The sequence below is a fragment of the Phyllobates terribilis genome, unplaced genomic scaffold (assembly GCF_046119375.1).
Source record: "Phyllobates terribilis strain yellow unplaced genomic scaffold, ASM4611937v1 Scaffold_5__5_contigs__length_657084704, whole genome shotgun sequence".
NCBI lineage: Eukaryota > Metazoa > Chordata > Amphibia > Anura > Dendrobatidae > Phyllobates > Phyllobates terribilis.
Window position 1 is genome coordinate 655,910,368 of NW_027362765.1, and position 25,039 is coordinate 655,935,406.

A 25,039-nucleotide genomic window follows, 5' to 3' on the forward strand; every position below is an offset into this window, starting at 1 on the left:
CCCGGCAGCCACTCTCCCTCCCCAGACCATGGTAGCGGTGGAATTAACCTTTCCTCCACCCGCCGCTATCTATTCCGAGGAGGATTTTCCCCTTCTTGTCTCCCCAGTTCCAACCCGGGGAAAGAGGAAGGTGGAGGACAGCCCTGCTACTGAATCCTCCAAAAAGAAGATTCTGGATTTCGTAGGCGAAAAGGAGGATACCCTCCCTGAGCCAGAAGAGATGGAGCACATGGTTGAGACCCTGGTGGCCGAGCCAGAAGAGGAGGAACTGGTGGTCGCCGAGATTGAGGCCGCGCTGCTTGACCAGATGGAGGAAGAGGGCCTGCTGGTGATCCCGTCACCAGCAGTCAACACCGACGAGGGACCACCCGACCGGAGTGGTAACTAAGGTGTATTGCCTGCGCTAACTTTTTCTTTTTTCCCTACATGATGGCTAATATTAACTTATTTTCCATTAATGTCAGGAGCATCAAGGACAAGTTCAGACGTCAGACTATTTATGCCTTCCTTACTTCCCAGTTGTGTGATGTTTATATGTTGCAGGAATGTTCCCTTCCCTCCTCTAGGTCCTTCAAACATCTGGCCAGGGAGTGGTCCCACGGTCCATCCTACTGGTCCGGTGGGGGTGACTGCAAGTCTGCGGGGGTCGCAATTCTGATCAGGGGGGGCGCATTCACGCTTGAGTCCGTCCAGGAGCTCATCTGCGGCAGGGCTCTTGTTGTAGATGGCAACTGGGCGGGAGAACCTGTCAGGTTCATCAACGTGTATGCGTCCCCACTGAAGAATGAGCGTTTGGAGCTTTTCCAGACCCTGCGGCTTCAGCTTGCCACCACCAGGACCTTAGTGATGGCCGGGGATTTCAACTGCCCCATCGAGGAGGACGGTCGTAGTTCTGGCACATCTGCCAAGTTGGACATCACGTCCAAGCTGCTCATCGAGATGGTAACCGAGGCCTCTCTTCAGGACGTGGTGGGCTCCATGGGGAGAGGCTCCACGAACTATTCGTGGAGCCGACCCGATGGCTCACTCCGCTCCAGGATTGACTTTGTGTTCACCTCTCGGGCAGTCAGGCAGAGTAGGCACTCGATGGTCTCCTGCTTCTTCTCCGACCACAGAGCCATTCACTTACAAGGTGTCCTCGGCGACGGTTTTCCGTCCGGCCCCGGCTCCTGGAAGCTGAATTGTGCTCTGCTGGCTCAGGATGAAGTCGTGGAGGAGCTGAGAGCAGCCTACGCAATGTGGCAGTCCTACAAGGGTAGCTTCCAAACAGTCTCTGATTGGTGGGAATATGTTAAACTTGAGTTTTGCTGTTTCTTTCAGGCCAAGGGTCGACAACAGGAGTGTGAGAAGAGGAGGGATTTCAGATTGCTGCAGCGCGAGCTGCGGTCGCTGCAGGACCTTCTTCACTGCGGCTGGGACGTGAGGGAGGAGCTGGAGGAGACCAAGAAGAGCCTGAAAAGGCACTTTGAGGAGGAGTCCAAGCGAATCATCTTCCGTTCCAAAGTGGAGAATCTGGAGAAGGGTGAGAAATGTAACTCATTCTTTTTCAGGAAACTTCATGCCGGTCACACGCCCCTGAACGAGCTGCGAGACGAGAGCGGAAACATGCGACGTGGGAAGGAGGACGTGATGAGGGTCGTCAGCGACTTCTACAGCGAACTCTACTCCCACAAGACTACCGACCCCGACGCTGCTGATAAGTTCCTGTCAGGTATCACTAACCATCTTGATCCTGCAGGCACGGCAGCCTTGGACAAACCTCTGATGGTGGGCGAATTGCTCTCTGCCGCTAAATCCTTTAGGACCGGCAGGACCCCGGGCAGTGATGGTCTTCCAGCGGAGCTCTATGTAGCGCTGGGAGACCTCATCTGTCCGGACCTGTTGGACCTGTACGAGGAGATGGTGGTGGAGGGTAGAATGCCTCCATCTTTGAGGGAAGGAATGGTCACGATCCTGTACAAGCGGAAGGGAGAGAGGTGCGACCTGAGGAATTGGCGTCCCATCACTCTGCTCAACGTGGACTACAAGATCCTGGCCAAGACGATGGCGACACGACTTAAGACGGTCATCGGACGGATCATCCACCCGGACCAGACCTGCGGCATCCCTGGACGTCGCATCGCAGACAGCCTCGCTCTCGTGCGGGACACGGTCGAGTACATCAAGGTCCGCCGCGCACACGCGGCCCTGGTCTCCTTGGATCAGGAGAAGGCCTTCGACCGGGTTTCCCACGAGTTCATGGGCCGAGCTCTGCACCGGTTAGGTTTGGGTAACATGTTTTGTTCGTATGTCCGTCTGATGTATTTTGATATCCACAGCTCGGTGTTGGTGAACGGCTGGAAGACTGACCCCTTCCCTGTCCTCTCTGGGGTCAGACAAGGCTGCCCTCTATCACCTCTTCTTTTTGTTTGTGTTATAGAACTCTTCGCAGAGGCTATCCGGCAGAATGGAGAGATCAGAGGGATCAATGCACCGGGTCCGGGACGACACGAGGTCAAGTGCTCGCTCTACATGGACGACGTCACCGTCTTCTGCGCTGATCGTGGTTCAGTCGACGCCCTCGTCCAGACGTGTGAGAGGTTCGGCCGGGCTTCAGGGGCCAAAGTCAACTGCAGGAAGTCGGAAGCCATGCTCTTCGGGGATTGGCAGCCGGCCTCCTCCGCCCCCTTCCCCTTCAACATTCAACCGGATTTCCTCAAGGTGCTGGGAGTCTGGTTCGGGAAGGAAGGAGCGGCCCTCAAGTCCTGGCAAGAACGCTTGGCCAAGGTGAAGCAACGGATCGGACTCTGGAGCCTCAGACACCTCACTTGTGAGGGTAAGGCACTCGTCCTGCGTAATGAGGTCCTGCCCGTCTTGCAGTACACGGCGCAGGCCTGGCCCCCACACGTCACTGTGTGCAGGGCCATTACCAGGACAGTGTTTCACTTTGTCTGGGGATCCAAGATGGACAGAGTCAGGCGGGCCGTCATGTACAAGGAGCCTCGCAAGGGTGGGAAGGGCGTTCCAGATATCCCCACCCTCCTGCGATCCTCTTTTGTGTGTGATTGTGTCCGCCGGACTTTGCAAGTCAAGAATGGCTCCGCGGGCAGGTCCATGTCTCGCTTCTTCCTGCTTCCTCTTTGGAGGCGACTCGGCTGGGACAAGTGGGACAGCTCCTTCCCCTACAACTGGACGACGCCATGGTTCTACGGAGACGTCGTTCGATTTGTGGGGGAGCATCAACTGGAGGGACTCAAGCCCGACTTGTGGAAGCCCAAAACTATCCACAAGCTAATCAGAGCCAAGGATGACGTGGAGAACATCACAGGACTTCACCAGGACACGCTGGAGACTGTGTGGACAAATGTGTCGTCTGACAGGCTGACCAACGGGCACAAGGACTTGTCGTGGATGGCGATTCAGGGCGGACTGCCCGTCCGGTCATTCATGCATGCCCTGAACCTGTGCAAGACCCGGTACTGCCCAAGGTGCCCCTTCGTGGAGGAAACATCTTTGCACACTTTTTGGGACTGCGGATTTGCACAGCGCCTATTGACTGCACTTGAGGACGACCTGAGGAACTCTGTCCCAAGGGCGAGCCTATCGCACCATTCTGTGCTTTACGGACTCTTCCCTGGGGTTCATACCGTCGGAGCCATCCAGGAGGCTTGGCGCCTTATGAACTGCTTCAAGGAGGCCGTTTGGGTCGCCAGGAACTGGCTCATCTTGAGGAGGGAGAGGATGTCCATCCAGGACTGCCGCAGGCTGATCCACAGCCTGCTCAGAGACTATTCCATCATGGACGGTCCGGAGGACGAGGACGAGGACTAAACCCCTCCTCCCCCTCTCCCCTTATGTGTCTTGTCTTTCAATAAAGCTTCGGGCCTGTGATTTTCCCCTCCCCATCCCCTTTTTCCCAATCCCCATCCCTTATCACGGTTCGTCGTACTGTATTAATTGACATGCTTTTTCTTTCAGATTGAGTGTTTTGTGTAGCATAGGGGTGTGATGTGTCTAGTTAGTGCGTCGTATCCTCATGCTATGTAAATATGATGTAGAATTCTGTGTGTACTGGGCTGCGGCACTGTACACTGTCTGTTAACTTATTTTTTGTGCTAATAAAAGATATATTCAATCAAAAAATCTGTTCTTATCAGTTTAATATCTGATACGTCCCCTATCTGGGGACCATATATTAAATGGATTTTTAGAACAGGGAGATGGAAAAAGAGCTTGCTCTGTCCACTCCACGCATTGACCTGGTATTGCAGTATCTCCAGGACCGGTGCACCCCTTCTTTAATGCAGTTTCTAAAATCAGAAAGAATTGAATTCAATGTTTTTTGTTCATTTTGCTTGTTTGTCGGATTTTGGGATGGACTCTTTGGCTTTGCTTTTCTTCTCCTCATTGGATTTTTCATGTTCAAAGTTGCAGAAGCCAGATTACAAGCTCATTTTGGTTCAACTTCAGCAACTGTGCATTGCATTGCCATGTAATGTGATGCAATGCTATCTTTCTAGCTCTCCCTTTTTACTTCCTTTTGGATAAACAGACATATTAGGCAAGCATTTTGGAGCTTTCACCTAAATAACTACAGGTGGTGAGATAAGCTGCACAATATAATTGACCTTTCAGTATATTGTTGCACACACACCATCTATTTAGCAAATGCCCTTGTTATCAACAGTAGCCTTTTAAACTCACCTGAGCTAACAGGTATGTGCGCTGGTTACTCTGCTGCGCTTAAAATTTCTTTTTTGGTTTGCTACAATGCCTTTTCTGAAACGTTGTCTCCCTCTGCTGGAACACTGACTTCTTTCATTTAATGCCTGCAGACTATAAAAGAGAACCCAACCCAAAAAGTTTGGTTGATTAGTCTGTGGCATTCTGTTAAACTGTTGCTTATGGCGGTCTCTGTGAGCTTCTCAGCGACATTCAGCCAGCCAGGTATCCTGCCTGCAGTAGATGGAATGTGGCAATGGAACGCTGGCTGCGCGTGTCATAATAGGCTCTGAGCCTTTATATACCTGTGCACAGCAGCAGCCACCTTCAGTCTGCTGCTGGACAGCCAGCAGCAGCAGCAGCAGGAGAGGTATGTAATCAGGAGCCCTCCTGCTAAGGGTAGACAGCTGCTCGTTCCACCCCACCCCCCGCCTTAATTGGTTCTCCTCCCTTCCAACGGTGTTGAGGCGGGTGGGAACAGCAGGGGGTGAAGGTGCTGTGTTTAAAGAGGTGGAGTTATGCAGATCTAAAACGCGTGGATTGCAGCAGCAGCAAGCCGAAAAGTGCAGGCATGTAAGGGATCTAGAGGTTGACAACATGTCTTCTTAACGGGAGTCCAGGAGCTCATCTCCACAAATGGACTTTTCAGGATCCTTGGGTGGCTCCGTAGTTTGAAACCAATTCTGGTTATCGCTTCTCGGCCTTTTGGCTAAGATCAAGTGTAGTATCTGTTCTTATCAGTTTAATATCTGATACGTCCCCTATCTGGGGACCATATATTAAATGGATTTTTAGAACAGGGAGATGGAAAAAGAGCTTGCTCTGTCCACTCCACGCATTGACCTGGTATTGCAGTATCTCCAGGACCGGTGCACCCCTTCTTTAATGCAGTTTCTAAAATCAGAAAGAATTGAATTCAATGTTTTTTGTTCATTTTGCTTGTTTGTCGGATTTTGGGATGGACTCTTTGGCTTTGCTTTTCTTCTCCTCATTGGATTTTTCATGTTCAAAGTTGCAGAAGCCAGATTACAAGCTCATTTTGGTTCAACTTCAGCAACTGTGCATTGCATTGCCATGTAATGTGATGCAATGCTATCTTTCTAGCTCTCCCTTTTTACTTCCTTTTGGATAAACAGACATATTAGGCAAGCATTTTGGAGCTTTCACCTAAATAACTACAGGTGGTGAGATAAGCTGCACAATATAATTGACCTTTCAGTATATTGTTGCACACACACCATCTATTTAGCAAATGCCCTTGTTATCAACAGCAGCCTTTTAAACTCACCTGAGCTAACAGGTATGTGCGCTGGTTACTCTGCTGCGCTTAAAATTTCTTTTTTGGTTTGCTACAATGCCTTTTCTGAAACGTTGTCTCCCTCTGCTGGAACACTGACTTCTTTCATTTAATGCCTGCAGACTATAAAAGAGAACCCAACCCAAAAAGTTTGGTTGATTAGTCTGTGGCATTCTGTTAAACTGTTGCTTATGGCGGTCTCTGTGAGCTTCTCAGCGACATTCAGCCAGCCAGGTATCCTGCCTGCAGTAGATGGAATGTGGCAATGGAACGCTGGCTGCGCGTGTCATAATAGGCTCTGAGCCTTTATATACCTGTGCACAGCAGCAGCCACCTTCAGTCTGCTGCTGGACAGCCAGCAGCAGCAGCAGCAGGAGAGGTATGTAATCAGGAGCCCTCCTGCTAAGGGTAGACAGCTGCTCGTTCCACCCCACCCCCCGCCTTAATTGGTTCTCCTCCCTTCCAACGGTGTTGAGGCGGGTGGGAACAGCAGGGGGTGAAGGTGCTGTGTTTAAAGAGGTGGAGTTATGCAGATCTAAAACGCGTGGATTGCAGCAGCAGCAAGCCGAAAAGTGCAGGCATGTAAGGGATCTAGAGGTTGACAACATGTCTTCTTAACGGGAGTCCAGGAGCTCATCTCCACAAATGGACTTTTCAGGATCCTTGGGTGGCTCCGTAGTTTGAAACCAATTCTGGTTATCGCTTCTCGGCTTTTGGCTAAGATCAAGTGTAGTATCTTTTGAAAAGGCAGTTTTGTCCTTGGGCTGCCCTAGTAAATTGATGCATATTACACACTGGTTTAGTGCACTTGTTAGTACGCCAGGTGGCTCATAGAGTTATCTGATGGAAAACATGGCCCTCCAGGATCGAAGTCACTAGGCTGGGTAAGTGTGAGGGCTTTGGAGCAATGTGCCCCAGGAGTAGGCGCCCTGGTGGGAGTCCAAGCTTACTGGGACTGGGAACCCCAGAAAGACTTGGCTTCGTAGCACGCCGCACCTTTGCCAATCATACTTTCTGAGCAACCCCCCCTATTCCTGGCCTCCGGGCTAGGAAGGGGAATTTTTATAAACCCGGTCGGAGGTCCGGTCAGCTTTGGGCTGAGAAACCAACACAGGCTCCAGCTCCACTAGGGTGGCAGCCTAGATGGAAGCTGGGAGCACGAAAACGGCTCTTCTCCGGCTTCGGCTAGGGAGAGCATCGGAGATCCCTGACCCTCGCTGTGTCCTTCTGGCTCAGAGGGATGGGGATGGTTTATTGGGGACCCTCTCCTCCGGGAAGGGTCCACATGAATCCTCGCCTCGTGCGCTGTTTTGGTGTGACTTCGGTCACATTTTTCAGTGCCTTGGATGCAGCTTCAATCAAAAAAATCTGTTCTTATCAGTTTAATATCTGATACGTCCCCTATCTGGGGACCATATATTAAATGGATTTTTAGAACAGGGAGATGGAAAAAGAGCTTGCTCTGTCCACTCCACGCATTGACCTGGTATTGCAGTATCTCCAGGACCGGTGCACCCCTTCTTTAATGCAGTTTCTAAAATCAGAAAGAATTGAATTCAATGTTTTTTGTTCATTTTGCTTGTTTGTCGGATTTTGGGATGGACTCTTTGGCTTTGCTTTTCTTCTCCTCATTGGATTTTTCATGTTCAAAGTTGCAGAAGCCAGATTACAAGCTCATTTTGGTTCAACTTCAGCAACTGTGCATTGCATTGCCATGTAATGTGATGCTATGCTATCTTTCTAGCTCTCCCTTTTTACTTCCTTTTGGATAAACAGACATATTAGGCAAGCATTTTGGAGCTTTCACCTAAATAACTACAGGTGGTGAGATAAGCTGCACAATATAATTGACCTTTCAGTATATTGTTGCACACACACCATCTATTTAGCAAATGCCCTTGTTATCAACAGCAGCCTTTTAAACTCACCTGAGCTAACAGGTATGTGCGCTGGTTACTCTGCTGCGCTTAAAATTTCTTTTTTGGTTTGCTACAATGCCTTTTCTGAAACGTTGTCTCCCTCTGCTGGAACACTGACTTCTTTCATTTAATGCCTGCAGACTATAAAAGAGAACCCAACCCAAAAAGTTTGGTTGATTAGTCTGTGGCATTCTGTTAAACTGTTGCTTATGGCGGTCTCTGTGAGCTTCTCAGCGACATTCAGCCAGCCAGGTATCCTGCCTGCAGTAGATGGAATGTGGCAATGGAACGCTGGCTGCGCGTGTCATAATAGGCTCTGAGCCTTTATATACCTGTGCACAGCAGCAGCCACCTTCAGTCTGCTGCTGGACAGCCAGCAGCAGCAGCAGCAGGAGAGGTATATAATCAGGAGCCCTCCTGCTAAGGGTAGACAGCTGCTCGTTCCACCCCACCCCCCGCCTTAATTGGTTCTCCTCCCTTCCAACGGTGTTGAGGCGGGTGGGAACAGCAGGGGGTGAAGGTGCTGTGTTTAAAGAGGTGGAGTTATGCAGATCTAAAACGCGTGGATTGCAGCAGCAGCAAGCCGAAAAGTGCAGGCATGTAAGGGATCTAGAGGTTGACAACATGTCTTCTTAACGGGAGTCCAGGAGCTCATCTCCACAAATGGACTTTTCAGGATCCTTGGGTGGCTCCGTAGTTTGAAACCAATTCTGGTTATCGCTTCTCGGCCTTTTGGCTAAGATCGTATGACTGTACCTTGATTGGTGCGAGTCTCCTGGAGGAATCCGGACCCTTTTGTGGAGGATTTTCTGCTTTTTCCTGTGGTATTCCATACCGACAGAATCCAAGATGTCTTTTGTGAAGAACACCATCCGTTTGTCCGTGGATCCATCTGACCAGAACAAGAACAACGTGGTTTTCATTGTCCAAGACATCGTTGAAGGCAAAGCTGGAGCAAGACGTTCTGAGATCTTCAGTGTCAACGAATTTTCACGTCAAGGTAATTATGACGTTACCTTTATGGACCAGGATGTTTGCCTTAATGTCTTTGAATGGCTCCGTGGTCACTCTAGTGACCCCTGCTTGGAAGGAGTTAGATGGGAACCTTTGTTTGGTCTGCAAGAAAAGGAGGTGACTGTGACTGTCTATAACCCTTTTACAGACCCTGAGCTGCTGGAGTGCTTCCTCTCTCGCTACTGTGAATATGTGCGGAAGGGAGTGAAGCAAGTCAATTGTCTAGGAATCTTTAACTGTCAGTATAAATTCCGTGTGAAATTGAAAAGGGATCCTGACAGTGTGGGGGGCTTTAGACACCCTCCATCAAATTTTTCCGTTGCAGGCCATAGAGGTTTCCTCTTTTACCCAGGCCAGCCCATGTTTTTCCGTAGATGCTTTTCTTTCGGACATACCATGGTAACATGCCTTAAAGGGCAGTGTTGCCGAAATTGCAGAAAGGAGGGGCATATGGCCAACCAGTGTCCAGAGGCCAAGTCCTGTGATGTCTGTGGGAGTAGTGATCACATGTATAAGGACTGTCCTATGAGTGCACCTAGACGTTCTGATAAAGAACAGAAGGAGGAAGAGCTGGAGAGGAGGCAGATGGCAAACGCACTGAAAGTGCTGGAAAGATTGGAGAGGGAGGAGAGAGAGGGAAGGAGGCGGGAAACTGGTAGAGCCTCTCCCTCTACGGCGCCAGAGGAGGTGTCCCTGAGACCATGTTCTTCTTCTGCTGAAGAAATGAGGAAGAAGCGGAGGGAAGAAAAGGAGTTCTGGAGGGAAGTGGCAAAGGTGGAGAAAAAGGCAGTGTCTGCGAGAATATCTAGGAAAGTGGTGGAAGCAGAGCTGCCTGAGATGATGACTTTTGGAGAGGCAATGGACGCAACAGGATGTGAAGTGCAAATCTCGGAACCCGACAGTCCTGAACACCCTTCGGGTCCTGAAAACATTGAAGATTTTTCTTCGGAGGATGATAGGGGTGCAAAGAAGAGTCGTAGGGAGGATGGTGGGGGCAGTGATGATGCAGATTTTAGTGAGCCTCAGAGGAAGATCAGAACTGCCAGAATGAGGAGTGTGGCTGGTGAAGCCAGCGGGTCGGAAACCAGCTGTTCTGTTCTGATGGCGGAGGAGGATAGTGGTGGTGCTGGATAGTGTCACCATATAATATTGTAAATGTTTTTTCTTTTTGTCCTCTTGTGAGCTTTGGTTTAGGCCAAAGGCTATTTCTTTGTGTAATTGGTGAAGGAGTAGAAGTATTATGGGATTTACCATAGTGTCCCAAAACGTAAGAGTGTTTAAAAGTAAAGTAAGAAGAGCTGCTATTTTTGAGTTTTTAGCTATGCAAAATGCATCTATTTTTTGTTTACAAGAATGTGGGGTAGTGGATGGTGTGAAAGGGGATGAATGGTCTTATGGAGCGTCTGTGTGGTCGGGGAGTGCATGTAATAAGAATGATGGTGTGGGTATTTTGGTTAAAGGAAGGGAGGTTGTTTTGAGTGATTATTTGGTTATTGAGGTGGGGAGATGTATCCTTGCTAATTTTGTATACAAGAATGTAAAGTTTTGTGTTATTAATGTTTATGCGCCAGTTGAAAAAAATGAGCGCAAAAATTTATTTGAAAAAATTAAGCTTTTTGTTCCAGGAAGAATACCTGTGGTAATTGTGGGTGATATGAACTGTGATGTGGGGAGAGTGAATGTGGATGTGTCTGGGAAAGCATTATTGGAGTTAGTGAATGATTTTGGGTTGTGTGATATGCAGCGCGTGTGTAACATGAATCCTTTGTTGAACACTTTCTTTTCTGAGAGTGGTAGGGTACAATCCAGATTGGATTATTGTTTTATTTCTAAAAATATGGTTTCTGTTAATTATAGGCAGGAAAACGTTCTTTTTTCAGATCATGTGTGTATGTTGTGTGAGTTGGATATAAAAGTTGATGGAGTGTTTGGGAGAGGATTGTGGAAGTTAAATGTTAAACTGTTAGAGAATGAAGATGTGAGAAAGGAGTATGAAAGGCGGTATGAAGAATGGTGTAAGCATAAAAATGAGTTTGGGAATGTTTGTGAGTGGTGGGACTGGGTGAAGAAACAAACAAAAATGTTCTTTAAAAATTTAGGATACAAGTATGCAGCAATTAAAAGAGAGAGTTTTGTTAAACTGAACGCGCGGTTGAGCGTTTTGTATAAGTTAAGGGAAGGAGGAGTTGAGGTGGAGGAGGATATTTTAGAGGTAAAAAAGGAGATTAGTGAGTTTTTGTTGGAGAGAGGGAGAAGCATAGTGTTTAGGGCAAAGATTGATAAGATGGAGCAGGATGAGAAATGTTCTCGGTTTTTCTTTAAAAAAGTTTTTGGAAAGAAACAGAGTATGAGCGTGGTGTATGGAGCAGATGGAAGTGAGGTGAGTGGAGAGGATATGTGTGAAGAGGTGGCTAAGTTTTATGAGGATCTGTATGCAGTGAAACAGAGGGATGAATGTTTGGAGAATGATGTTTTGAGTGTGTTAGAGAGTAAGTTGAGTGAAGCAGAAAGAGAGAGAGTGATGGGTGAGGTGACTGGTGATGAGGTATGGAAGGTTATGTGTAGTATGGCTTTGAATAAGACGCCGGGGGAGGATGGCCTCCCAGTAGAATTTTATCGTGTGATGTGGGGTGTGATTGGTAAGGACTTTGTGGATGTATGTAAGTATATGTGGGGAAACATGGAGGTGACTGAGAGTATGCGTGCAGGTATGGTTGTGTTAATTCCTAAGAAAGGGGATTTGAAAAGTCTGAGGAATTGGAGGCCAATAACGTTACTTAATTGTGATTATAAAATCTATGCAAAACTTATGGCTAATAGGATGCGTGATGTGATAGAGAGTGTGATTGGGGATGAGCAGTGTTGTGCGGTACCTGGGAGGCGGATTCATGAGTGTGTGTGTATGTTAAGAGATTGTCTATGGGATTGCATGGGTCGTAAGAAGAGTGTATTTTTGTTAAGTTTGGATTTTGAAAAGGCTTATGATAGGTTGTCGCATGGTTTTTTGTTCAGAGTGTTGTTAAAAATGGGTTTTCCGGCTGATTTTGTTGGGCGAGTGAGAAGTTTGTATGCGGGTGTTTATAGCTGTGTTTTAATGAATGGGTATGTGGGTAGGAAAGTGAATGTGTTTTCGGGTGTGCGACAGGGGTGTCCTTTGTCCCCTGTAGCATTTATTTGTGCAATTGAGCCATTGTTGTGTATGCTGAGGAAAGATAAGGTAATTCGTGGTGTGCAAGTGCCGGGAGGTGGAGGAAAAGAATGGAAGGTGAGTGGTTATATGGATGACGTGTGTGTATTATGTGATTCTGAATGTTCGGTGAGGCGGGTGAAGTTGTTAGTGTCTATTTTTTGTGGTGCATCTGCGTTTAAAGTGAATTGGGAAAAGAGTGAGTGTAAGGGTTTTGGAGGCGGAAGTTTAAGTAGGGATGTAGGTGTGAATGTAGTGAATGGACCTATTAAAGTTTTGGGTGTGAAGTTTTCAGAGAGTTTGGATGGGAAAGAAAGTTGGGATGATGCGAAAGGAAAAGTTGAGCAGAAGTTGAATTTTTGGAAATTGAGGAGTTTATCCTTTTTTGGGAAGATTTTAATTGTTAAGAGTGTGGTGTTGCCAATATTTTTATATATTGCGGTAGTATTTCCACCAGGATATATGTGTATGAGAAGCTTGAATAGAATTTTATTTGTTTTTTTGTGGAACTCGAAAATGGAGAGAGCTAGGAGAGAAATTTTGGTTAAAAGAGTGGAAAAAGGTGGTTTGGGTTTTCCGAATTTGGACGTGTTTTTTGGTGTGAATATCGTTGTGTTTGTTTTGAAAGTGATTAGGGCGGATGGAAAGTTTTCATCTATGTGTAGGTATTTATTTGGAGCGTATTTGTTTCGTTTAAAGTGGCAAGAAAGGGATTTGCGATGTCCGATTGCTTTTGAGGTGCCTGTATGGTATGTGTGTGTTTATAAGTTTTTGGTGAGGTATGAACTGTGTGATGCAGATGTGAGATTGCTGGAGAATAAGAAGGCTGTGTACAGGATGATTGAATGTAGAGAGGTAGAATGTGGAATAAATATGGTTAGGGGTGGTGATGTGCAGAAGGTTTGGAAGAAAGTGCGGATGAGTGGTATGACCAACAAACAGAGTGAAGTTGTGTGGCAGTCTTTACATGGAGTATTACCTGTGAGAGAGTTTCAGAGGAATAGAGGTTTGGTGAGGAGTGAAATGTGTCCAAGAAATGGCTGTGGTGGAAGGGAAAGTGTGTTGCATGTTTTTTGGAATTGCCAGTATGCTAGAGATGTGATTGGGAGAATGGGGCCTTTGTGTAAAGAATTGTGTGGTGTGAATTTGTTGTCTTTTGAGTTGTTTATGTTTGGTTTGGGAATATGTGATGGGACGAAGGAAAGAGTCTTGTGGTTGATGCTTCCATGTATAAAGGAAGTGTTATGGGATGTGAGGAATGTGTATGTGTTTAAAAGGAAGGAAATTGCTGTAAAGGATAGTGTGAAGGTGATTTTGGGGAAGATGTATGTGTGTTTCCTATGGGACAAAAAGAGGAGAGGGGAAGTGGATGCGGAGGGAATATGGAAAGTTAAAAAGTGGAGATATATTGTTAGTACCTCTTGATTTTTGTTATTGTTGTTTTGAAATATGAAATAAATATTTCCGATGATGATGGGGACAGCAAATTGCGTATTGGATTTGACGCAGCTGTTTTGATGGAATTTTCCTTTGTCTGGTTTCCATAGACTGTGGAATTTCCTCGTCTGAGGAGAAGAAAAAAAAAAAAAAAAAAAAAAATCTGTTCTTATCAGTTTAATATCTGATACGTCCCCTATCTGGGGACCATATATTAAATGGATTTTTAGAACAGGGAGATGGAAAAAGAGCTTGCTCTGTCCACTCCACGCATTGACCTGGTATTGCAGTATCTCCAGGACCGGTGCACCCCTTCTTTAATGCAGTTTCTAAAATCAGAAAGAATTGAATTCAATGTTTTTTGTTCATTTTGCTTGTTTGTCGGATTTTGGGATGGACTCTTTGGCTTTGCTTTTCTTCTCCTCATTGGATTTTTCATGTTCAAAGTTGCAGAAGCAGGATTACAAGCTCATTTTGGTTCAACTTCAGCAACTGTGCATTGCATTGCCATGTAATGTGATGCAATGCTATCTTTCTAGCTCTCCCTTTTTACTTCCTTTTGGATAAACAGACATATTAGGCAAGCATTTTGGAGCTTTCACCTAAATAACTACAGGTGGTGAGATAAGCTGCACAATATAATTGACCTTTCAGTATATTGTTGCACACACACCATCTATTTAGCAAATGCCCTTGTTATCAACAGCAGCCTTTTAAACTCACCTGAGCTAACAGGTATGTGCACTGGTTACTCTGCTGCGCTTAAAATTTCTTTTTTGGTTTGCTACAATGCCTTTTCTGAAACGTTGTCTCCCTCTGCTGGAACACTGACTTCTTTCATTTAATGCCTGCAGACTATAAAAGAGAACCCAACCCAAAAAGTTTGGTTGATTAGTCTGTGGCATTCTGTTAAACTGTTGCTTATGGCGGTCTCTGTGAGCTTCTCAGCGACATTCAGCCAGCCAGGTATCCTGTCTGCAGTAGATGGAATGTGGCAATGGAACGCTGGCTGCGCGTGTCATAATAGGCTCTGAGCCTTTATATACCTGTGCACAGCAGCAGCCACCTTCAGTCTGCTGCTGGACAGCCAGCAGCAGCAGCAGCAGGAGAGGTATGTAATCAGGAGCCCTCCTGCTAAGGGTAGACAGCTGCTCGTTCCACCCCACCCCCCGCCTTAATTGGTTCTCCTCCCTTCCAACGGTGTTGAGGCGGGTGGGAACAGCAGGGGGTGAAGGTGCTGTGTTTAAAGAGGTGGAGTTATGCAGATCTAAAACGCGTGGATTGCAGCAGCAGCAAGCCGAAAAGTGCAGGCATGTAAGGGATCTAGAGGTTGACAACATGTCTTCTTAACGGGAGTCCAGGAGCTCATCTCCACAAATGGACTTTTCAGGATCCTTGGGTGGCTCCGTAGTTTGAAACCAATTCTGGTTATCGCTTCTCGGCCTTTTGGCTAAGATCAAGTGTAGTATCTGTTCTTATCAGTTTAATATCTGATACGTCCCCTATCTGGGGACCATATATTAAATGGATTTTTAGAACAGGGAGATGGAAAAAGAGCTTGCTCTGTCCACTCCACGCATTGACCTGGTATTGCAGTATCTCCAGGACCGGTGCACCCCTTCTTTAATGCAGTTTCTAAAATCAGAAAGAATTGAATTCAATGTTTTTTGTTCATTTTGCTTGTTTGTCGGATTTTGGGATGGACTCTTTGGCTTTGCTTTTCTTCTCCTCATTGGATTTTTCATGTTCAAAGTTGCAGAAGCAGGATTACAAGCTCATTTTGGTTCAACTTCAGCAACTGTGCATTGCATTGCCATGTAATGTGATGCAATGCTATCTTTCTAGCTCTCCCTTTTTACTTCCTTTTGGATAAACAGACATATTAGGCAAGCATTTTGGAGCTTTCACCTAAATAACTACAGGTGGTGAGATAAGCTGCACAATATAATTGACCTTTCAGTATATTGTTGCACACACACCATCTATTTAGCAAATGCCCTTGTTATCAACAGCAGCCTTTTAAACTCACCTGAGCTAACAGGCATGTGCGCTGGTTACTCTGCTGCGCTTAAAATTTCTTTTTTGGTTTGCTACAATGCCTTTTCTGAAACGTTGTCTCCCTCTGCTGGAACACTGACTTCTTTCATTTAATGCCTGCAGACTATAAAAGAGAACCCAACCCAAAAAGTTTGGTTGATTAGTCTGTGGCATTCTGTTAAACTGTTGCTTATGGCGGTCTCTGTGAGCTTCTCAGCGACATTCAGCCAGCCAGGTATCCTGCCTGCAGTAGATGGAATGTGGCAATGGAACGCTGGCTGCGCGTGTCATAATAGGCTCTGAGCCTTTATATACCTGTGCACAGCAGCAGCCACCTTCAGTCTGCTGCTGGACAGCCAGCAGCAGCAGCAGCAGGAGAGGTATGTAATCAGGAGCCCTCCTGCTAAGGGTAGACAGCTGCTCGTTCCACCCCACCCCCCGCCTTAATTGGTTCTCCTCCCTTCCAACGGTGTTGAGGCGGGTGGGAACAGCAGGGGGTGAAGGTGCTGTGTTTAAAGAGGTGGAGTTATGCAGATCTAAAACGCGTGGATTGCAGCAGCAGCAAGCCGAAAAGTGCAGGCATGTAAGGGATCTAGAGGTTGACAACATGTCTTCTTAACGGGAGTCCAGGAGCTCATCTCCACAAATGGACTTTTCAGGATCCTTGGGTGGCTCCGTAGTTTGAAACCAATTCTGGTTATCGCTTCTCGGCCTTTTGGCTAAGATCAAGTGTAGTATCTTTCGAAAAGGCGGTTTTGGATGTTGGCCGCCCTAGTAGATTGATACATTATGCACACTGGGGTTTAGGCGCTTGTTAGTACGCCAGGTGGCTAATATAGTCATCTGGTGGAAAGCATGGCCCCCCAGGATCGACGCCATTGGGCCGGGGAAGATCGAAAGCCCGAAGTGTGAAGTGCCCCAGGAGTGGTGACCCTGGGGTGCCTTAACTCACTGGGATTGGGAACCCCACTTGAGTTTATGGCACATTTGCACAAGCACTTCAAATTTTCTTTCTTCGCACACACCCTTATTCCGGGCCTTCTGGCCTTGGGATGGGGAATTTTTCAATTCCCGGTCCAAGGTCCGGGCAGTATTATACTGTGAAACCTTCACTATTTATTTAATTTCTTTGTCACTGTGTGTCCACTTATTCACGTGTGTCACGTCCTACTAGGATTTTGTCGGGATGCGGTTCCCTTACGGGTTCCTCTCTTGGCAGGTCTAGGGGGGGAGTGTGTGGCCATCAGGTTCCGCTCCCCCCTGAACCCCCCTGGCTCTCCTCTTTCGGGAGGAGAGCGTTGTTGGCTCCCCTCTTCCGGGAGGGGAGCACAGTCTTTGGCTCCCAGTGCCTTGCTCGGGTGAGAACTCGGGCAGGTGCTGGGGGTAAGATTGGGTCGCCTCTGGCTTCGGCTGGAGGTGGCTTTTTGTCCCTGTTCCTCGCTGTGGCCTTTTGGCTCGGAGGGACGGGGAATGGTTTGGGGGACCCTTCTCCTTTTGGAGAGGGTTTCAAGAAGACCAGCATCCTAGTGCACTTTTTTTGTGGCACTTGTCACTTTTTTAAGCGCACTCGGGTTTTGTACACGAATTCGGGCTTTCGATAAAAAAAAAATCTGTTCTTATCAGTTTAATATCTGATACGTCCCCTATCTGGGGACCATATATTAAATGGATTTTTAGAACAGGGAGATGGAAAAAGAGCTTGCTCTGTCCACTCCACGCATTGACCTGGTATTGCAGTATCTCCAGGACCGGTGCACCCCTTCTTTAATGCAGTTTCTAAAATCAGAAAGAATTGAATTCAATGTTTTTTGTTCATTTTGCTTGTTTGTCGGATTTTGGGATGGACTCTTTGGCTTTGCTTTTCTTCTCCTCATTGGATTTTTCATGTTCAAAGTTGCAGAAGCCAGATTACAAGCTCATTTTGGTTCAACTTCAGCAACTGTGCATTGCATTGCCATGTAATGTGATGCAATGCTATCTTTCTAGCTCTCCCTTTTTACTTCCTTTTGGATAAACAGACATATTAGGCAAGCATTTTGGAGCTTTCACCTAAATAACTACAGGTGGTGAGATAAGCTGCACAATATAATTGACCTTTCAGTATATTGTTGCACACACACCATCTATTTAGCAAATGCCCTTGTTATCAACAGCAGCCTTTTAAACTCACCTGAGCTAACAGGTATGTGCGCTGGTTACTCTGCTGCGCTTAAAATTTCTTTTTTGGTTTGCTACAATGCCTTTTCTGAAACGTTGTCTCCCTCTGCTGGAACACTGACTTCTTTCATTTAATGCCTGCAGACTATAAAAGAGAACCCAACCCAAAAAGTTTGGTTGATTAGTCTGTGGCATTCTGTTAAACTGTTGCTTATGGCGGTCTCTGTGAGCTTCTCAGCGACATTCAGCCAGCCAGGTATCCTGCCTGCAGTAGATGGAATGTGGCAATGGAACGCTGGCTGCGCGTGTCATAATAGGCTCTGAGCCTTTATATACCTGTGCACAGCAGCAGCCACCTTCAGTCTGCTGCTGGACAGCCAGCAGCAGCAGCAGCAGGAGAGGTATGTAATCAGGAGCCCTCCTGCTAAGGGTAGACAGCTGCTCGTTCCACCCCACCCCCCGCCTTAATTGGTTCTCCTCCCTTCCAACAGTGTTGAGGCGGGTGGGAACAGCAGGGGGTGAAGGTGCTGTGTTTAAAGAGGTGGAGTTATGCAGATCTAAAACGCGTGGATTGCAGCAGCAGCAAGCCGAAAAGTGCAGGCATGTAAGGGATCTAGAGGTTGACAACATGTCTTCTTAACGGGAGTCCAGGAGCTCATCTCCACAAATGGACTTTTCAGGATCCTTGGGTGGCTCCGTAGTTTGAAACCAATTCTGGTTATCGCTTCTCGGCCTTTTGGCTAAGATCAAGTGTAGTATCTGTTCTTATCAGTTTAATATCTGATACGTCCCCTATCTGGGGACCATATATTAAATGGATTTTTAGAACAGGGAGATGGAAAAAGAGCTTGCTCTGTCCACTCCACGCATTGACCTGGTATTGCAGTATCTCCAGGACCGGTGCACCCCTTCTTTAATGCAGTTTCTAAAATCAGAAAGAATTGAATTCAATGTTTTTTGTTCATTTTGCTTGTTTGTCGGATTTTGGGATGGACTCTTTGGCTTTGCTTTTCTTCTCCTCATTGGATTTTTCATGTTCAAAGTTGCAGAAGCCAGATAACAAGCTCATTTTGGTTCAACTTCAGCAACTGTGCATTGCATTGCCATGTAATGTGATGCTATGCTATCTTTCTAGCTCTCCCTTTTTACTTCCTTTTGGATAAACAGACATATTAGGCAAGCATTTTGGAGCTTTCACCTAAATAACTACAGGTGGTGAGATAAGCTGCACAATATAATTGACCTTTCAGTATATTGTTGCACACACACCATCTATTTAGCAAATGCCCTTGTTATCAACAGCAGCCTTTTAAACTCACCTGAGCTAACAGGTATGTGCGCTGGTTACTCTGCTGCGCTTAAAATTTCTTTTTTGGTTTGCTACAATGCCTTTTCTGAAACGTTGTCTCCCTCTGCTGGAACACTGACTTCTTTCATTTAATGCCTGCAGACTATAAAAGAGAACCCAACCCAAAAAGTTTGGTTGATTAGTCTGTGGCATTCTGTTAAACTGTTGCTTATGGCGGTCTCTGTGAGCTTCTCAGCGACATTCAGCCAGCCAGGTATCCTGCCTGCAGTAGATGGAATGTGGCAATGGAACGCTGGCTGCGCGTGTCATAATAGGCTCTGAGCCTTTATATACCTGTGCACAGCAGCAGCCACCTTCAGTCTGCTGCTGGACAGCCAGCAGCAGCAGCAGCAGGAGAGGTATATAATCAGGAGCCCTCCTGCTAAGGGTAGACAGCTGCTCGTTCCACCCCACCCCCCGCCTTAATTGGTTCTCCTCCCTTCCAACGGTGTTGAGGCGGGTGGGAACAGCAGGGGGTGAAGGTGCTGTGTTTAAAGAGGTGGAGTTATGCAGATCTAAAACGCGTGGATTGCAGCAGCAGCAAGCCGAAAAGTGCAGGCATGTAAGGGATCTAGAGGTTGACAACATGTCTTCTTAACGGGAGTCCAGGAGCTCATCTCCACAAATGGACTTTTCAGGATCCTTGGGTGGCTCCGTAGTTTGAAACCAATTCTGGTTATCGCTTCTCGGCCTTTTGGCTAAGATCAAGTGTAGTATCTGTTCTTATCAGTTTAATATCTGATACGTCCCCTATCTGGGGACCATATATTAAATGGATTTTTAGAACAGGGAGATGGAAAAAGAGCTTGCTCTGTCCACTCCACGCATTGACCTGGTATTGCAGTATCTCCAGGACCGGTGCACCCCTTCTTTAATGCAGTTTCTAAAATCAGAAAGAATTGAATTCAATGTTTTTTGTTCATTTTGCTTGTTTGTCGGATTTTGGGATGGACTCTTTGGCTTTGCTTTTCTTCTCCTCATTGGATTTTTCATGTTCAAAGTTGCAGAAGCCAGATTACAAGCTCATTTTGGTTCAACTTCAGCAACTGTGCATTGCATTGCCATGTAATGTGATGCAATGCTATCTTTCTAGCTCTCCCTTTTTACTTCCTTTTGGATAAACAGACATATTAGGCAAGCATTTTGGAGCTTTCACCTAAATAACTACAGGTGGTGAGATAAGCTGCACAATATAATTGACCTTTCAGTATATTGTTGCACACACACCATCTATTTAGCAAATGCCCTTGTTATCAACAGCAGCCTTTTAAACTCACCTGAGCTAACAGGTATGTGCGCTGGTTACTCTGCTGCGCTTAAAATTTCTTTTTTGGTTTGCTACAATGCCTTTTCTGAAACGTTGTCTCCCTCTGCTGGAACACTGACTTCTTTCATTTAATGCCTGCAGACTATAAAAGAGAACCCAACCCAAAAAGTTTGGTTGATTAGTCTGTGGCATTCTGTTAAACTGTTGCTTATGGCGGTCTCTGTGAGCTTCTCAGCGACATTCAGCCAGCCAGGTATCCTGCCTGCAGTAGATGGAATGTGGCAATGGAACGCTGGCTGCGCGTGTCATAATAGGCTCTGAGCCTTTATATACCTGTGCACAGCAGCAGCCACCTTCAGTCTGCTGCTGGACAGCCAGCAGCAGCAGCAGCAGGAGAGGTATGTAATCAGGAGCCCTCCTGCTAAGGGTAGACAGCTGCTCGTTCCACCCCACCCCCCGCCTTAATTGGTTCTCCTCCCTTCCAACGGTGTTGAGGCGGGTGGGAACAGCAGGGGGTGAAGGTGCTGTGTTTAAAGAGGTGGAGTTATGCAGATCTAAAACGCGTGGATTGCAGCAGCAGCAAGCCGAAAAGTGCAGGCATGTAAGGGATCTAGAGGTTGACAACATGTCTTCTAAACGGGAGTCCAGGAGCTCATCTCCACAAATGGACTTTTCAGGATCCTTGGGTGGCTCCGTAGTTTGAAACCAATTCTGGTTATCGCTTCTCGGCCTTTTGGCTAAGATCAAGTGTAGTATCTGTTCTTATCAGTTTAATATCTGATACGTCCCCTATCTGGGGACCATATATTAAATGGATTTTTAGAACAGGGAGATGGAAAAAGAGCTTGCTCTGTCCACTCCACGCATTGACCTGGTATTGCAGTATCTCCAGGACCGGTGCACCCCTTCTTTAATGCAGTTTCTAAAATCAGAAAGAATTGAATTCAATGTTTTTTGTTCATTTTGCTTGTTTGTCGGATTTTGGGATGGACTCTTTGGCTTTGCTTTTCTTCTCCTCATTGGATTTTTCATGTTCAAAGTTGCAGAAGCCAGATTACAAGCTCATTTTGGTTCAACTTCAGCAACTGTGCATTGCATTGCCATGTAATGTGATGCAATGCTATCTTTCTAGCTCTCCCTTTTTACTTCCTTTTGGATAAACAGACATATTAGGCAAGCATTTTGGAGCTTTCACCTAAATAACTACAGGTGGTGAGATAAGCTGCACAATATAATTGACCTTTCAGTATATTGTTGCACACACACCATCTATTTAGCAAATGCCCTTGTTATCAACAGCAGCCTTTTAAACTCACCTGAGCTAACAGGTATGTGCGCTGGTTACTCTGCTGCGCTTAAAATTTCTTTTTTGGTTTGCTACAATGCCTTTTCTGAAACGTTGTCTCCCTCTGCTGGAACACTGACTTCTTTCATTTAATGCCTGCAGACTATAAAAGAGAACCCAACCCAAAAAGTTTGGTTGATTAGTCTGTGGCATTCTGTTAAACTGTTGCTTATGGCGGTCTCTGTGAGCTTCTCAGCGACATTCAGCCAGCCAGGTATCCTGCCTGCAGTAGATGGAATGTGGCAATGGAACGCTGGCTGCGCGTGTCATAATAGGCTCTGAGCCTTTATATACCTGTGCACAGCAGCAGCCACCTTCAGTCTGCTGCTGGACAGCCAGCAGCAGCAGCAGCAGGAGAGGTATGTAATCAGGAGCCCTCCTGCTAAGGGTAGACAGCTGCTCGTTCCACCCCACCCCCCGCCTTAATTGGTTCTCCTCCCTTCCAACGGTGTTGAGGCGGGTGGGAACAGCAGGGGGTGAAGGTGCTGTGTTTAAAGAGGTGGAGTTATGCAGATCTAAAACGCGTGGATTGCAGCAGCAGCAAGCCGAAAAGTGCAGGCATGTAAGGGATCTAGAGGTTGACAACATGTCTTCTTAACGGGAGTCCAGGAGCTCATCTCCACAAATGGACTTTTCAGGATCCTTGGGTGGCTCCGTAGTTTGAAACCAATTCTGGTTATCGCTTCTCGGCCTTTTGGCTAAGATCAAGTGTAGTATCTGTTCTTTTAAGAACACAAGAGCTACGATCTACACTTGACGAGAGCGATCGAACTCGGAAGGAGAAGAGCTTCGGAGCCCAGCTGACATCGGAGAAGGAAGGTGGATATCGGTGGGAGGAAGAAGCTCTAAAGAATCCAGAAGAAGACGAAGACTCGGAGAAGCATCGGGCTGTCCTGTGGAATCTTTGAGGAAGAAAATCATCGAGACAAAGACCTTTCGGGGAATTTGTCCAGAACACGACGGGAGAAGAATCTGCATAGCTCCACCCATTCCGGGAAGAGTTCCAGATCCAGCTCCAAGAAGTAACTGCAGGAGGAAAGCCATGGCAAGCGCTGCGAGGAAGGCCGAAAAGAAGAGCCTGGAGCAGGGGACAGCCAGGAGGGCCCAGCCAGGAGCCGATTCTGACCCCAAGGACTCTGCCTCCACGACTGGCCAGCAGAAGGGACCCCAGAAGCCCCGCCACGAAGCTCCAGCCCTGGAGCCATGGATGCGGCAGACGGTGGCCCTGAAGCTGAAGGAAGTGGATGGGAGGGTGCCGGACATGTCCTCGGACGTGTTCTGCCAGAAGATGCTGCTGGATCGAGGCTTCTCCAGGTCGGACACCCTCAGCATCCAGACCTTCTTGACGGGGATCTTCTTCGTCACCTTCGCCACTGTGAACACCTGCAGGAGGTTCTGGGAAATGGTAAGCGCAAAAGGACCGGATAATTCTTTCTCTGCCTTTACAGGTAGCTGCCCTATCCAGAGGGACGAAAGGAGGATCACGGTCTCCATGCGCAACCCGCACACCCCAGGCCAAGACATCTGCACCTTCCTGAGACGCTTCTGTTTGGTTGTGAAGGAACCCTCTCACATCCTGAATGGACTCGGCTTCTGGACAGGTAAGTGGTCGGTGACCGTTAGACTTCACAGGGACCTGGCGTACTCAGACGGACTTCGGCACCTGCCCCCGACATTCTCCCTGGGCAACTCCTACGGCCTCATCTATTACCCGGACATGCCGCGGAACTGCAGGAGATGCGGCAAGAACGGCCACGAGATGAAGGACTGCAAGGAGGATGCCTGCAGGATTTGTCGAGTGACGGGACACAGCTCGAAGGACTGCCCGAAGAAGACGTCCTGCAACCTGTGTGGGCTGGCGGCTCATCTGTACAAGGATTGCCCCAAGCGTGAGAGATCCTGGGCATCGGTGGTTGCGACGACCCCAGCTCCGGAGGACAAGGCCCCGACGACCAGGCCTGTGAAGGTCAAGGACGCGACGACCAAGGACAAAGCGGTCAAGGAGTCGGTGGCCAAAGCCCCAGCGACGGTCCCAGCAGCTCCGAAGCAGAAGAAAAAGTCAAAGGAGGGTAAGAGTTCTGTCACCCCTCTCTCGATCCCTCCCCCTGCCACCCCCGTCCAATCCACCCCCACCCCGGCCACCCCTGCTGAGGATTCCACTTCCTCTTCCTCCTTCCCCTACTCCTCAGCAGGTGTCCTTTCCCCTGCCCCGGCAGCCACTCTCCCTCCCCAGACCATGGTAGCGGTGGAATTAACCTTTCCTCCACCCGCCGCTATCTATTCCGAGGAGGATTTTCCCCTTCTTGTCTCCCCAGTTCCAACCCGGGGAAAGAGGAAGGTGGAGGACAGCCCTGCTACTGAATCCTCCAAAAAGAAGATTCTTGACTTCGTAGGCGAAAAGGAGGATACCCTCCCTGAGCCAGAAGAGATGGAGCACATGGTTGAGACCCTGGTGGCCGAGCCAGAAGAGGAGGAACTGGTGGTCGCCGAGATCGAGGCCGCGCTGCTTGACCAGATGGAGGAAGAGGGCCTGCTGGTGATCCCGTCACCAGCAGTCAACACCGACGAGGGACCACCCGACCGGAGTGGTAACTAAAGTGTATTGCCTGCGCTAACTTTTTTTTTTTTCCCTACATGATGGCTAATATTAACTTATTTTCCATTAATGTCAGGAGCATCAAGGACAAGTTCAGACGTCAGACTATTTATGCCTTCCTTACTTCCCAGTTGTGTGATGTTTATATGTTGCAGGAATGTTCCCTTCCCTCCTCTAGGTCCTTCAAACATCTGGCCAGGGAGTGGTCCCACGGTCCATCCTACTGGTCCGGTGGGGGTGACTGCAAGTCTGCGGGGGTCGCAATTCTGATCAGGGGGGGCGCATTCACGCTTGAGTCCGTCCACGAGCTCATCTGCGGCAGGGCTCTTGTTGTAGATGGCAACTGGGCAGGAGAACCTGTCAGGTTCATCAACGTGTATGCGTCCCCACTGAAGAATGAGCGTTTGGAGCTTTTCCAGACCCTGCGGCTTCAGCTTGCCACCACCAGGACCTTAGTGATGGCCGGGGATTTCAACTGCCCCATCAAGGAGGATGGTCGTAGTTCTGGCACATCTGCCAAGTTGGACATCACGTCCAAGCTGCTCATCGAGATGGTAACCGAGGCCTCTCTTCAGGACGTGGTGGGCTCCATGGGGAGAGGCTCCACGAACTATTCGTGGAGCCGACCCGATGGCTCACTCCGCTCCAGGATTGACTTTGTGTTCACCTCTCGGGCAGTCAGGCAGAGTAGGCACTCGATGGTCCCCTGCTTCTTCTCCGACCACAGAGCCATT

General features: G+C 47.7%; 9 non-coding genes and 2 pseudogenes across 9 annotated transcripts; all 11 read left to right on the top strand.

Annotated features, from left to right (window-relative positions):
- The first annotated feature begins 4,082 nt into the window (after positions 1–4,082).
- On the top strand, positions 4,083–4,275 carry LOC141150261 (U2 spliceosomal RNA). Its single transcript, XR_012246518.1, has one exon. It is a non-coding gene; the product is annotated as a U2 spliceosomal RNA (small nuclear RNA).
- Positions 4,276–5,390: 1,115 nt separating this feature from the next.
- LOC141149376 (U2 spliceosomal RNA) lies at positions 5,391–5,581 on the top strand. The gene has a single exon (XR_012245675.1). It is a non-coding gene; the product is annotated as a U2 spliceosomal RNA (small nuclear RNA).
- Positions 5,582–7,335: 1,754 nt separating this feature from the next.
- Positions 7,336–7,518, top strand: LOC141150211 (U2 spliceosomal RNA). Its single transcript, XR_012246475.1, has one exon. It is a non-coding gene; the product is annotated as a U2 spliceosomal RNA (small nuclear RNA).
- A 6,155-nt stretch (positions 7,519–13,673) lies between these two features.
- Positions 13,674–13,870, top strand: LOC141150674 (U2 spliceosomal RNA). The gene has a single exon (XR_012246812.1). It is a non-coding gene; the product is annotated as a U2 spliceosomal RNA (small nuclear RNA).
- Positions 13,871–14,985: 1,115 nt separating this feature from the next.
- On the top strand, positions 14,986–15,176 carry LOC141149377 (U2 spliceosomal RNA). The gene has a single exon (XR_012245676.1). It is a non-coding gene; the product is annotated as a U2 spliceosomal RNA (small nuclear RNA).
- Positions 15,177–16,291: 1,115 nt separating this feature from the next.
- Positions 16,292–16,383, top strand: LOC141151290 (U2 spliceosomal RNA; annotated as a pseudogene).
- A 789-nt stretch (positions 16,384–17,172) lies between these two features.
- Positions 17,173–17,354, top strand: LOC141150378 (U2 spliceosomal RNA). Its single transcript, XR_012246595.1, has one exon. It is a non-coding gene; the product is annotated as a U2 spliceosomal RNA (small nuclear RNA).
- A 1,115-nt stretch (positions 17,355–18,469) lies between these two features.
- On the top strand, positions 18,470–18,660 carry LOC141149379 (U2 spliceosomal RNA). The gene has a single exon (XR_012245678.1). It is a non-coding gene; the product is annotated as a U2 spliceosomal RNA (small nuclear RNA).
- A 1,115-nt stretch (positions 18,661–19,775) lies between these two features.
- LOC141149380 (U2 spliceosomal RNA) lies at positions 19,776–19,966 on the top strand. Its single transcript, XR_012245679.1, has one exon. It is a non-coding gene; the product is annotated as a U2 spliceosomal RNA (small nuclear RNA).
- Positions 19,967–21,081: 1,115 nt separating this feature from the next.
- Positions 21,082–21,272, top strand: LOC141149381 (U2 spliceosomal RNA). Its single transcript, XR_012245680.1, has one exon. It is a non-coding gene; the product is annotated as a U2 spliceosomal RNA (small nuclear RNA).
- Positions 21,273–22,387: 1,115 nt separating this feature from the next.
- Positions 22,388–22,465, top strand: LOC141151028 (U2 spliceosomal RNA; annotated as a pseudogene).
- The last annotated feature ends 2,574 nt before the right edge of the window (positions 22,466–25,039 follow it).